Source organism: Peromyscus californicus, unplaced genomic scaffold, assembly GCF_007827085.1.
Source record: "Peromyscus californicus insignis strain IS unplaced genomic scaffold, ASM782708v3 Scaffold_11__1_contigs__length_118956290, whole genome shotgun sequence".
Classification (NCBI taxonomy): Eukaryota; Metazoa; Chordata; class Mammalia; order Rodentia; family Cricetidae; genus Peromyscus; species Peromyscus californicus.
In genome coordinates, this window is record NW_026294402.1 from 67350309 (window position 1) to 67360344 (window position 10036).

The window sequence follows — 10036 nt, forward strand, 5'->3', positions numbered from 1 at the left end:
GTGTGTGTGTGTGTGTGTTTACAGCCTGTGTGAGTCCAAGTGTGCATGTGGAGGTCAGAGGACAACCTCAGGTATCTGTCCTCGCCTTCCACCTGGTTTGAGACCCCAGTTGTTTCTCCACTGTGTGCCCCAGGCCAGATGGCCTGTGAACTTGTCGGGGTTCTCCTGGCTCTGCCCCACCTCCCCACAGGAGGGCTTGGATTACACGTGTTCCCTCCATGCCTTTGGCTTTTACGTGGGTGCAGGAGATTCAAACTCAGGTCCTCACACTTGGGCCTTCTACCTGGTCTCACATTTGCTTACGTAATGCCGTTATCTCATTTTGCTGCTACCAGTTGATCACTCTGAGACTTCCACTCGGCCGGACACCCCTGGCCTGCTGGCTTTTCTCTGTGGCTGTAAATCCATTATGTAGGTCAGCCTTTTAAAAGCTCTGCCGGCTCTTTAGTGCCGTAATTCTGTCTGCACACGTTGCCCTTCCTTCCACCCACACAGACTCTTCTTTTGAATCCCCATACCTCTGATCATGCTAACGTGCAAATTAACCTGTTTTAAATATATAGTCAATTTTTCAATTTACGCTTATCAAGATATTTTATGCGTAAGGCTCTATGTTGAGCGTGTCTTGATAAATCCAGACAATCAGCAATGCAGTTGAACTATTGACTATTGTGGATAGTATTCTAAAATATTAGCTCCATATTTTTACAAACGAAATGTTATGGATAGATTTAATTGCCTGACTAAGCTGATGTCTGTGTATTGATGAGTGAAGTACTTTGTACATTTGATTAATGAACCAGTCTCTAAGTTAAAACTTTTTCCTGGCAAAAATAACACGTGAGTGCCATTCAGATGTCTATTTGTCTGAGTTAACAAAACGTGGCATTGTGTTCTCCTCTAAGTATGTAGTGACAAGATTTATACAATGTCGATTTTTTAAAAAGACATTTATGTTGGTCTGTGGATATTTCAAGGAAACTGTGGCAGCTTGACTGCGCGCAGCCAGAACAGTAGATCATTTGGTTGTCTAGAAATCAATTGGCTCTTGTTAGATAAAGATATTAAGAAAGCGTGACTTACCCAGGCTTTGGAAAAGTCTTTTTAGAACATTTTCCTTTTAAAATCTTATAGAAATCTTGGAAACATACTGTTGAAGGCAAAGAATCCACTGGTTGAGCAGACTCGAAGGCTGCTGGCCTGCTTCTGTTGGGAGAGATGCCCCTGATGTAGGTCAGGGCTGTGTTCTTCCAGACCTAGTCCACCTTTCATTATAAGACAGGTGAATATAGAAGAGACCTATCTTCACCTGTTCAGAGAGCTATGTTTTACTTCAGTTGTGTGAGATTCCTATTCATCTTCCCCTTCACTGTTTGATTTATGGCAGACATTTTTCTATAGCCTAATCCATAACCTAAAAAGATTTTAGCCTCCCCTCCTGAAAGTACAGCCATCATATCCTTTCATCAGCTCGATACAGTACAAATTCTTATCCTAATAGTGAAATATTTATATGTATAATTCAGCTGTTATTTGACTTAAAAGGGTTTATTGGGAAATGTTATCATTTTTACTGTTTTCTATAGAGAAAATATTTTCCAGTTTCAAATAACTCTGGACTTTGGAATTATAACCTGTTTTATGTTCAAAAATTTTTAAGTGGAAAATGCTGAAGGACCACTAAACTCGATGTTGTTTTTACATATCTATATCTGTATAAAATGATTATAAATGTTTGTTTAAAAAGGTGAAGTGCAACTGTGATTTAACAAGAAGTTGTAGATTTTCAACACTGTACACAAACTCCTTTGTTACAAATAAGTATTTATGCTTCTAAAAAAAAAGAGGAAGATTAAAAAAAAAAAGCCAGGTGAAAATGTAAATGGTCGCTTGTCCAGTTTGTAAATGGCATGATTCTGGGAGATACCAAATTAGTAGGCAGGCATGAGGGAGTATTTGGGAAAACAAAACTGAAAATTGAAAGGTCTAGTGCAGGGGCTGGAGAGATGGCTCAGTGGTTAAGAGCAAACAGGTTCGATTCCCAGCAGCCACAGGCTGGCTCACAACCACCTGTAATTCCAGTTCTAGGAGGAATCTGATGCCCCCTTCTGGCCCCTGTGGACACTGCATGCACTTGGTATGCATACATGTGTGCAGGCAAACACGCATACACATAAAATATAGATTTTTTTTAAAGTTGTAATACATATTCTTTGTCAGGGATTAAAGGAAGGAAACTGGCTTGTAGCTTCAGAATGAAAAAGGAAGGGAAAATGTGAGAAAGAAAACTCAGAGATTTTCACTCTAGTGACTCTAATAATCTTTACAAAGTTTGAATTAAAAGATGATGCAGCACAATGTTTGTTTTCCTTAGTCTCCTCACTCAGGAGATCGAGCAGAAGTAGTGGTTGTATCAAGTCAGGGTCGCATTAGAGTGACGGAAACGGCGTGTAGAGGCCATGGACATCAAGGGTTTGCTTTCCGTTCATGTGTTGTGAAGTCGGAACTGAGTTGGACAGTGGACGCCTGTTTCTCCGGTCTGCATCTGGTAGTCTGAGTTACCTCATGGACAAGTGAAGTGAACTCGGGATCTCAGTCATCACATCTCTTATGATGTGCTGGAGAGGTGGGCCTGCAGTTAAGAGCACTTTTTAGTCTTTCAGAAGACCCACGTTCAGTTCCCAGAACTCTCGGCCTCCATGGACACTCTCATACAGGTGCACAGACAGAGAGATATACGTTCATACACACTATTTAAAATGAGAATAAATTGTGTAAAATTATCCTTTCACAAACATGGGAGTGGGGGGTGGAGAAGCCAGAGAGTGCCCACTGGGCAGACAGACCCACACATACAAAGGCCTTGTGGCAGAAAGGAGCTCAAAGAGATCCACGGTGTCTGAAGACTGAAGAAGAAATCTGAGCAGATCTACCCAGGTATTTATAAATTGCATTAAGGATCTTGAACTTCCTTTAAAAGCAGGAGAAAAAGCGAGTTCTTGTTAACATTTTCCGTCATATTCCACCCTGTACCCAGGACTCTGTGATAGGACTTGTCTCCTATTGGGACTGGGCTAGGACAACAAAGAGTTGTCCTCCCCCACCTGGCTGTCCTCCCCCACCTGGTTGTCCTCCCCCACCTGGCTTGTGAGCCTGCACAACCAAAAGTGTTGGTTAGGAGGAGGAGCAGCAAGGTGGAGAGATGCCCTGAGGGGCAGAACACAGGGAAGGCGGAGCGTGGAGGCAGGATCAGGACCACTGAGGGGGATCACCTGAGAAGGAGGCTGAAGGTGACACGGGAGAATTGGAAGGTAGAAGGATGCTGAAGTAACCATGGCAACAACTTCACTCACATCCAGCCTCACTCCTGGCTACACTGCCTCAGCCTGCTACAGTCTTTAGTCCCAGAGGCCTCCTCATTTCCCATGTGGCTCTGGTATGTTGTAGTGTGTTCCTGCCTCACATGTGATGTCTAACATTCAATACAAAATCATAAAACAGCCAGGCAGTGGTAGTGCACGCCTTTAATCCCAGAACTCGGGAGGCAGAGCCAGGTGGATCTCTGTGAGTTCAAGGCCAGCCTGGCCTACAAAGCAAGTTTCAGGACAGCCAGGCTGTGACACAGAAAAAGTCTGTCTCAAAAAACCAATAAAAAATGACTAAACAAAAATGAAATTATGAAACAAAACAAAACAGAACTTGAAATGTAAAAGGGTGGCCAACATAGGAGCCAGATAGTAAAATTATCAGATAGAGAAAAATTTTAATTGCAGAACACAAGAAAGATCTGATAGAAATGGCAGACAATGTATGTGAGAAGGTGAGCAATTTCAGATGAGAAGACAGTACCAGTAAACAAAGGGTTAAATGGAAATGTTAGCTAAGAAACAAAACTGGGGCTGGAGGGGTGCAGCAGTTAAGAGCACCTGCTGCTGTTGTGGAGAATTGGGGTTCAGTTCCCAGCATCCACATGGCAGCTTACAACAGTCTACATCTCCAGCTCCAGGAGATCCAGCGCCCTCTTCTGTCCTCTGTGAGCACTGCACACACATGTTGCACATACAATACTCATACACATCAAATAAAATAAATGTTGAAAAATAAAACTGGCAAAGGTGAACACCTGCGATGGGGTTCATCACAGGTAGAAGGCGAGCACATATGAACATACACATAGCCTGGGAACTTTGAGACAAGCCCAGCAATTTAACATTTGTGGAAACATATATATATATATGATTTATAGCATATGTGGAAGTAAAATGCATGACAGCCACCAAAAAAAGATGACTCAGAAGAATTAGAAGTGTATTGCCTTATGTTTTATGCAGACAAATGAGGCAGAATTATGATATTTACCAGTAAACATTTAAGAAGTAAAATAAGGCAATAGTGAAAATAAAATGGAATCAGAGAAATAATAAGAAAAATGAAGGAAAATGAGCAAAGAATAAATGTAACAATAACTTTATTTTTAGTGAACTATTTTACATTCATTGTGTGCATGTGTGTGTGTGTGTGTGCACATGCATGAGTCACAATGTGAATATGGAGGACAGAGGACAACTTTGTGGGAATTGGTTCTCTCCTTCCATCATGTGGGTCCTGGAACTGAAACTCAGGTCATCAGGCTTGGAGGCCAGTGCCTTTTCCACTGAACCATTTTACTGGCCCAGCAAATTCTTAAAACATATCATAATGTAGTCTCTATCCATGTATGCCAAGAATGACATCACATGTAAATGGCATACACAAACCAATTGAAAGCTAGGTTGTCAGATCAAATAAATAACCTTGGCCATAGTCATTTTAACCACAAAGACATGTACACTGTTCCCATTGAGTAAGTACAAAGACACGGATCCAATGTAAAGTGTAAAGAAAACTATGCATGGGAATATCACCTAAATATGAAAAAAAAAATCTTGGATGGCTAGTATCAAACGAACCCCAGAGCCAACGTTATTATCAAGGCCAGAGGGGCTATTTCGAAATGTTACCAGGACATGAAGATAATCCCAAATTATATGCACCCACAGACTCCCAGGAGACATGTGTCTGAAACAAAAAAACAAAAGCCAAGAAGAGAAACAATCCACAATTACACCAGCAGCTTTAACACACCGTAGTAACTGATAAGACAGACAGAAACACTGTGAAGATGCCCAGCTGTGTCTTTAACCAACTTGGCCTTGTGGACCCAGCAACAGCAGACCACTCTGTTTTCCAGAACACAGTTTTCAAGTGCACATGGAACAGACACCAGGATGGACTGTACTCTGCATGGTAAGCCATCACAGATCTAGAAGAATGGAAGCCACCAGAATGTGTTCTTTGGCCATTGTGGAATTCAACCAGAAACCAAGGAGAAGTGGACAGTTCTAAGTAACTCAGTGTCAAGGTTTGAATGAGGCGTTCTCTCTAAGTCTTAGGCATTTGAATGCTTGGTCTCCAGTCAGTAGCTATTTGGGAGGGATCTATTTAGGAGGCGTGGCCTTGTTGGAAGAGGTGTGTCATTGGGGGTGGGACTTACCCCAGTGTGTTCATTCTCTTCTGCTTGCAGACCTAGATGTGAGTGAGCCCTAAACCTTTCTTGCCACTATGCCTCCACTTCACAATCATGGACTGTAGGACTGTAGCCCTCTAGTACCATAGGTCAAATTAAATGCCACCCTCCCTGTGTGTGTGTGTGTGTGTGTGTGTGTGTGTGTGTGTGTGTTTTGAGGCAGGGTTTCTCTGTGTAATCCTGGCTGTCCTCTGTGTCTCTATGTAGACCAGGCTGACCTTGAACTCTGAGATCTGCTTGCCTCTGCTTCCCGAGTACACCAGGGCATACACCACCACCGTCTGGCATTGCTTTCTCTTTCAAGTTGCCTTGGTCGGAGTGTTTTATCAATGCCATAGAAAAGTTATTAAGACACCTCAATGATCAACTAATAAGGCTAAATACCTTAAACAAATGAGTGTTAAACACAGCCTATCAAAAATCTATATGAGAGGTAGCTAAAGCTTAGAGAAAATAATATTTGCTTGTACTTAAAATAAATGGCCTCAAATATTTAAGCCTTTGCATTAAGAAACTGGAAAAATAAAGCTACACCCAAAGAAAACAGAAGGAAAGAAATACTGATGATAAAGCAGAAACCAGGAGAACCGAGGTAGAAAAATGAAACAAAAAGTTTGTCTTCAGAAAAGAGAGATAAAAATCAATGTTATAATTCCCACTGGGCTAGTGAAGACTAATCCCTCTGAAAAGCGATTTCTAGGTAGCACTGTCTCTACATGCACAACAGCAACCTCACCTCAACCATCTGTTCACCGAGCCAATACTTAAGTCTGATGAATGCTGGGAACTGCTTTAAATGACTGGAATATGTCAAGGTTGAAGAGAGCGTTGGCCGGTGACAGGCCAGTGAATGCGTTTTAATGAGAAGCTGCTTTATGGGAAGTTGTACAAGTCAAACTCATGAGGAACACGATGAAGAAAGCAGGAGGCATTGTATGCCCGGCTCCCCAAACCTGTTAAAATGCTGCTGTAATCAAACAGCGTGGAAATGTCACTCAACACGGCTTCACTGACCGGTGCGACAGAATAGAAAGCCTGAAGTAAACCCACCATCTGCAGGCCGCTCACTGCTGCTCACCATGAGAACCCCCAGAATCCACTGAGAGAAGGGCAGTCTTTTCAGTAGGGGGTGCTGGGGAAACCGGATGTCATGTGCAGAGGAACGTGACTAGACTGCCATCACTCACCAGCTTGAAACTCAACTGAAACCGGGTTAAAGATCCACATGTGCCTGAAACTATGGTGCTACCAGGAGAAAAAAAAAAAAGAATTAAGGGGGAAATACCACGTGATTACCCTTATATGTAGGAAACCAAAACAAAAGCGGACACAAGGCTTATGTCAAACCACGAGGTTTCTGACCCGCAAAGGAAATAATGAACAGAATCAGAATACAGCTACAACCCGCAGAACATGTGTTACAGTGGGAAGTGTTCACAGTTATGCATCTGACAAGGGGGTGACATCTAGAATATACAAGCATGGTCCTTAGTTTTTTTCCACTTGACAAACTAGAGCTACTTGGGATGGGAGCTCTCAATTGCATCTGTCATACTGGCCTGCGGGCATGTCTGTGGGACCATCCCTAGGCAAGTGGGCCTGGGATGTGTAACACAAGTAGATAAGCAAGCCAGAAAGCGGCAGTCCTCCACGGTCTCCGCTTCAGTGTCTGCCTTCATGCCTGAGTTCCAGCCTTAACTTTCCTAGATGACTGACTGCAACGAGTAAGCCAAAAAGTCCTTTTCCTCCCCAGGCTGCTTTGGGTCAGAGTGTTTTATCACAGCAACAGAACAAAACTTGGCTAATACAGAACTCAAAATCAATAGCACATTCACACAAAACCTGTTTTTTTTTAAGTAAAGGCAATGGGTCTAAATAGACATTTCTAACACCAAAGCCATAAAAGAGGCCAATGTGGAATCACTACTGATTAATGATCCAGGGCATGCAAGTTAAACCAGCAATGAGAAGATGTCACTTCCCCACAGCAAGAATGGTTTTCAAAAAGACGAAAGGTAATAAACATTGTTGAGAGCACAGAGAAAGGGGGACATTTGTACACTGTTGATGGGAATGTGAATTAGTATGGCCACTATAGAATACAGACAGTATCGAGGTTTCCCCAAAGTCAAAAGTAGAACCACTGTCTGATCTAACCACATCCCTAGGAGGTACATAGCCAAAGGAAATGGAATCAGTATGCTGAAGAGCCTCTGAACTCACATGTCGTGGTAACAACCTGTGTCCATCAACCAATAGATGGGCAAGTCATAGAGAAGAGCGAAGCCTTGTCATTGGTGGCAGTGTGGAGGGAACTGGAGAGGTCAGCTGCAATATCTGCTCGACACAGATGCTGCGTGACTGCAGTGGCGCTGGAGAGACGGCTCCGTGGTTTAGAGCGCTGCCTGCTCTTGCAGAGGACCTGGGTCTGGTGCCCAGCACCCACACGGCAGCTCCAGTAACCATTTCTCACTCCAGTTCCAGGGGAGCTGATACCGTTCTCTGGTCTCGGTGGGCATCAGGCACACAAGTGGTGCACAGACACACATGCAGGGAAACCCCCCCGTGCACATCAAATCAAATCAAATCTCAAAAAATTCTTATCAAGACAAAAAGAAGATAATGCATGATTGTGTGAACACATAGTCTTAAAAAGTGCTGCTCTCATAGATTGTAAGTGGATAAGTGAAAACAGAGGCTGAGGGGAATAAGGGCAGGGAGACATGGGGAAAGTCTGGACAGCTGTTACTAAGACAGTCAGAAATACAGCAAATGGGTTACAACAGTATCGTGCTGTGCATTACAAAAGGCAGAGATAATATTTTTAGTTTCACCCTGAAGAAATAATGTTTGATGTATATTAACTGATCTAAAATTATGCAATGTAGCTGGGCAGTGGTGGTGTACACCTTTGATCCCAGCACTCAGGAGGCAGAGCCAGGTGCATCTCTGTGAGTTTGAGGCCAGCCTGGTCTACAGAGCGAGATCCAGGACAGGCGCCAAAGCTACACACAGAAATCTTGTCTCAAAAAACAAAAAAGCAAACAAACAAAATTATGTAATCCATCCCTGCGTCAGGACATTACATGATATTCCATAACACACACAACTTTTTGTTTGTGTATATTAGTTAAAATTTAAAATTACTTATACTTAAGCCACATTTTTTTTGGTAGAATCGCAAGGCATTTAGTTGCATCCTGAGTTCAAAAACATTTTGCATTGTATGTGCCCCACAGTCAGTTTTATATATATGATAATGGTGGCCAATCTTTTTTTTTTTAATTTTATACAATATATTCTAGTCACTCGTGATAGCCTCTCTTGGTTGTCAACTTGATACACCTGGGAGGAGGGAGTCTCAGTTGAGGAATTGCCACCATCAGATTGGTCTGTAGGACATTTTCTTGACTGATGTAGACTTGCCCAGCCCACAGTGGGTGGTGCCATCCCTAGGCAGGTGGGTCTGGGCTGTATAAAAAGGTAGCTAGCCAGCCTGCTTGAGGGGACATTTGTCTCGGCCTCCCAGAGTACTGGGACTGCAAGGGGGCAGCCAAACCTGCCCTGCTTTTAGGCCATGCTCTCCATCCTCACACTGGTCTCTTGCAGTTCCTCAAAATCACCATGTGTTTCCTCTTGCTCCCCTAGCTATCCAGTGGCTTCTGCTCTAGGTAAGTAAACAGGTCTCATCCGTGTCTCTGAATCCTCAAAATATATCATCTCTAAAATGAGTTTATCAGGACTGGAGTGATGGCTCAGTGCTCAAGAGCCTTTGCTGCTCTTCCAGAGGACCTGAGTTCAGGGCCCAGCACCTGCGTTGGGCAGCTCGCCAGGACCTGGGGATACTTGAGGGAGGACACTCACTCCCTTAGTCCATTGCAGTGAGAAGTCCGAGGGTTAGTTGTTTGTTTGTTTTGGTGTGTGTGTGTGTGTGTGTGTGTGTGTGTGTGTGTGTGTGTGTGTATGTGGTACTTGAGGGAGGACACTCACTCCCTTAGTCCATTGCAGTGAGAAGTCCGAGGGTTAGTTGTTTGTTTGTTTGTTTTGGGGGGTGTGTGTGTGTGTGTGTGTGTGTGTGTGTGTGTGTTGGGGTGTGTGTGTGTGTGTGTGTGTGTGTGTGTGTGTGTGTGTGTGTGTTGGGGGTGTGTGTGTGTGTGTGTGTGTGTGTGTGTGTGTTGGTGTGTGTGTGTGTGTGTGTGTGTGTGTGTGTGTGTGTGTGTGTGTGTGTGTGTGTGTGTGTGTGTGTGTGTGTGTGTGTGTGTGTGTGTGTGTGTGTGTGTGTCCGTCCCTCCCTGGGCTCCAGATGGCGGAAATTAACTCCCCTTGGATGTAAACGGATCCTGCTAGGGCTCAGCGACCGAACTTCGCGCCTTCTGGTTTGGGCCTATAGAAGGAGGCCCCTGCCTGGCAACGAAGATTCCCCGAGCTGATTGGGTAGTGAGCCAGCCAATGGGCGGCTGGCTCCCGCTT